This window comes from Rhipicephalus sanguineus, chromosome 5 (genome assembly GCF_013339695.2).
Source record: "Rhipicephalus sanguineus isolate Rsan-2018 chromosome 5, BIME_Rsan_1.4, whole genome shotgun sequence".
Classification (NCBI taxonomy): domain Eukaryota; kingdom Metazoa; phylum Arthropoda; class Arachnida; order Ixodida; family Ixodidae; genus Rhipicephalus; species Rhipicephalus sanguineus.
In genome coordinates, this window is record NC_051180.1 from 18357165 (window position 1) to 18362087 (window position 4923).

The window sequence follows — 4923 nt, forward strand, 5'->3', positions numbered from 1 at the left end:
CTTTCCCTCCCTTAGTTTCTCTTTCCTTCTGTCCTACATTATTTATATCTCTGTGTTTCTCTCTATCAATTTCTCGTTTTCTGTCCCATAGCAACGCAATCATATCATTCCCATAAATGCGTGACCAGCTGCCGTTCCTCAATAGCCGAGTGGTACGACGCTCGCTTTAGGATCGTCGGTACCCGGGTTCAAATCTCGCCTTGCCAAAGAATTATTTTTCTTTTTATTTATTTGCCAAGGAACTTAAATTGCTGGCTCATAATAAAGTTTATTCCTCCTCCTCCTCCTTATTTCGTCTCCTCCTATTCACTTCACCCGCGGATTTTTCTCGCTTCCCTCCTCCTCTCGGCTCCTTGCCTGAGCACTCCTCGTTTTACTAGGCTTTACTCTCTTTCACCCCAGGCTTCATCCTCCTTGCCCAGCTCTCTCCATTAGTCTCCTTCGCTCCGCTCTCTCCCTCTGATGTCTTCGCTTTCCCTCGCACCTGCTGTACTCGTCAGTGGGGCTTGCCCAATTCCTATGTGGCATGCCCGCCCGACTATTTAGGCGAACGACACACGGACCAAGCTCAAGCTTAAAAAGCTCCGCTGTTAAAATTTGAGGCCCTTATCACCCATGATCAGGTTCAACTTTTGTTGACGTCACACCTTGCAGCGATGGATCTACTATTTGTAAAAGAAAGAGCCTCCCGAGTTAAAGATTCCCCTATTGAGTTTGCTTCACCGTAACAGATGTCGAAAACCAGTCGAAAAAGTTGAGGCCCTTATCATCCTTGATAAGGCTCAACTTTGGTCTGACGTCACATCTCGCAGCGATGGATATACTGTGTGTAAAACTAATGGTCTCCTGAGTTCAATGTCCCCTGTTGAATTAGCTTTACCGCAATTGATGTCGAAAACCAGTCGAAAAAGTTGAGGCCCTTATCATCCTTGATAAGGCTCAACTTTTGTCTGACGTCACATCTCGCAGCGATGGATATACTGTGTGTAAAACTAATGGTCTCCTGAGTTCAATGTCCCCTGTTGAGTTAGCTTTACCGCAATTGACGTCGCAAAGCAGTCGAAAAAGTTGAGCCCCGTATCACCCATGATAAGGCTCAACTTTTGTCTGACGTCACATCTCGCAGCGATGGATATACTGTGTGTAAAACTAATGGTCTCCTGAGTTCAATGTCCCCTGTTGAGTTAGCTTTACCGCAATTGACGTCGCAAAGCAGTCGAAAAAGTTGAGCCCCTTATCACCCATGATAAGGCTCAACTTTTGTCTGACGTCACACCTCGCTGCTATGGATATACTGTGTGTAAAAGTAATGGTCTCCCGAGTTCCATGTCCCCTGTTGAGTTAGCTTCACCGCAACTGGCGTCGCAAAGCAGTCGAAAAAGTTGAGCCCCTTATCACCCATGATAAGGCTCAACTTTTGTCTGACGTCACACCTCGCTGCTATGGATATACTGTGTGTAAAACTAATGGTCTCCTGAGTTCAATGTCCCCTGTTGAGTTAGCTTTACCGCAATTGACGTCGCAAAGCAGTCGAAAAAGTTGAGCCCCTTATCACCCATGATAAGGCTCAACTTTTGTCTGACGTCACACCTCGCTGCTATGGATATACTGTGTGTAAAAGTAATGGTCTCCTGAGTTCAATGTCCCCTGTTGAGTTAGCTTTACCGCAATTGACGTCGCAAAGCAGTCGAAAAAGTTGAGCCCCTTATCACCCATGATAAGGCTCAACTTTTGTCTGACGTCACATCTCGCAGCGATGGATATACTGTGTGTAAAACTAATGGTCTCCTGAGTTCAATGTCCCCTGTTGAGTTAGCTTTACCGCAATTGACGTCGCAAAGCAGTCGAAAAAGTTGAGCCCCTTATCACCCATGATAAGGCTCAACTTTTGTCTGACGTCACACCTCGCTGCTATGGATATACTGTGTGTAAAAGTAATGGTCTCCCGAGTTCCATGTCCCCTGTTGAGTTAGCTTCACCGCAACTGACGTCGCAAAGCAGTCGAAAAAGTTGAGCCCCTTATCACCCATGATAAGGCTCAACTTTTGTCTGACGTCACACCTCGCTGCTATGGATATACTGTGTGTAAAACTAATGGTCTCCTGAGTTCAATGTCCCCTGTTGAGTTAGCTTTACCGCAATTGACGTCGCAAAGCAGTCGAAAAAGTTGAGCCCCTTATCACCCATGATAAGGCTCAACTTTTGTCTGACGTCACACCTCGCTGCTATGGATATACTGTGTGTAAAAGTAATGGTCTCCCGAGTTCCATGTCCCCTGTTGAGTTAGCTTCACCGCAACTGACGTCGCAAAGCAGTCGAAAAAGATCAGGCCCTTATCACCCTTGATAAGGCCCAACTTTTGTATGACGTCACAAATTAACATTCTGAGAAAAAAAAATCGGTTCCTTGGCGGGTTCTGTATTTGAACTCAGGCCCCCGCGATCCGGAAGCGAGTGCCTTGACCACAGGGCTACATACCCACGTTAGCACGAGGTGAATATATCTTAATCACATAAATGAACATTCTGAGAAAACAAAATAAAATCAATTGCTTCGCGGGGTCTGTATTTGAACTCCCGCCCCCACAAGCCGAAGGCGAGTGCCTTGACCACAGGGCTACATACCCACGCTAACACAAGGTGAATATATCTTAATCACATAAATGAACATTCTGAGAAAAATAAAAAAAAAATCAATTGCTTCACGGGGTCTGTATTTGAACTCGCGCCCCACAATCCGAAGGCGAGTGCCTTGACCACATAGCTACATACCCACGTTAGCACAAGGTGAATATATCTTAATCACATAAATGAACATTCTGAGAAAACAAAAAAAAAAATCAATTGCTTCGCGGGGTCTGTATTTGAACTCGCGCCCCCACAATCCGAAGGCGAGTGCCTTGACCACAGGGCTACGTACCCACGTTAACACAAGGTGGATATATCTTAATCACATAAATGAACATTCTGAGAAAAAAAAATAAATTGCTTCGCGGGGTCTGTATTTGAACTTGCGCCCCCACAATCCGAAGGCGAGTGCCGTGACCACAGGGCTACATACCCACGTTAACACAAGGTGAATATATCTTAATCACATAAATGAACATTCTGAGAAAACAAAATAAAATCAATTGCTTCGCGGGGTCTGTATTTGAACTTGCGCCCCCACAATCCGAAGGCGAGTGCCTTGACCACAGGGCTACGTACCCACGTTAACACAAGGTGAATATATCTGAACCTCATAAATGAACATTCCGAGAAAAAAAAAATCAATTCCTTCGTGGGGTCTGTATTTGAAATCGCGCCCCCACGATCCGAAGGCGAGTGCCGTGACCCCAGGGTTATATACATACATGCTTGTACAAGGTGAATATACTTGAAAGTTGAACCACACGAAGAAATACTGATAGAAATAAACCAAAGTAAGTTTCCTAGCGGGGATGAACTGTAACTTGGACCCCTACGCTCTAAAGGTGAGTGCCGTGACCACTCGCCGCATTCCTACCAAGAATGCTATGTCACGCTGGTAGCGCGCATTCCTTTCGAGACCCGAAAGTATCATCTATGCAAGGTGACTAGATAAATAAACTGATTAGAGAAGTCGTAAGGGGTTTCTACATTCAAAAGAACGGTCCCACATGTGTCAGTCAGCCTTCTCTGAATCTTCAAGCCTGTTAAATAGCTTTTCTTGCAGATAATCTAACACACTTTATGTCCTCATGAGGCAGGACTCTGAGCATGCGTCGTCAAATCTCAAGCTTTCAGACTTCTGCGTTTTTTTAACTACTCCGCATATTTCTTATTCAAATTTTGTTTTGGGGGGCGGGATGAGCTGTTCTTGCGTGAAGGTGTACTTTATGTGAACTAGGTTCACATTGATAAATAGGCGTGTATTAACGCTCGTATCATATTATTTTCTTTCACGTGTCGTCGTTTTCGTGCGCTTCTCGTTCAACTATGAACTCCTTCGAACGCACCCAAATTTCACACTGCAATTCTTGTATTCTTTCGCCGCGATCAGACCTTAATATTGCCAGAGGCGCGTCAATAACAGCTCCGCAGCCATTCCAGTGCTCCTTTCAGACATCTGAATGATACTAGAGATGACGTACTAGAGGTACCAGAGATGACGCGTGCTCGGGTACATAATTTATCAATACGTACAGGCCATGTTAAAGTGCCCCGTACGTAGGGAGCAGCGGTTCTTCCTTTCCAATCTTAGCATGCTTCACCGCAAAAAGTAAATTATTTCCGTTTTATACATTCTGCATGCTCACTCAAATACAAAAAGATGCATAACCGCCAAGGAAGGAATCGAGACACACCAGGAAAGGGCGTCAAGTCAAGTGCGTTCTGCCTCGAGTCCTTCCTTGGCGGTTACGCGCCCTTTTATATTTCAAGCACGTACCAGCTAGCCCAGCAACAAGTTTGACATTTCGTATGCTCTACCTCAATACATGGTTGTGGCGCGGTGAAGCGTACTCAAGGACTTTCGTTGTGCAACGTTTGCGAGATCCTTGCCTAGGTTACGGTCTGAAAAAAAGCGTTGCTGCTATTCGTGGAACCGCTACGCCTGTGAAGCGTGGCATATAGAGTTCGCCGATGACGTTGAGATGACTTTTGCTGGTTGCATCAATTCAACAATTCAACTTATATCCTTACCTTTCACGACCAATGAGAGCGCAGTCCCATCTGGCGCCGTTGAAAGCGAGCTTCCACGACCTAAAGTGGAATCTGCTTCGAGAGATGGCAGCACTATTGGCCTCGAGGCCCACCACTGGAAACGCCGGCGCCACCGTCGGCGTGACGTACTTGGCAGGATCACGTGGTCTCCGCGGCCGCGTCGGCTGCTTGTGGCGCACTGCCGCGTGCTTTGAAAGCGAGTTTCAAGTCCCACATGCGCTGCGGTCTGTTCAAATTCGGA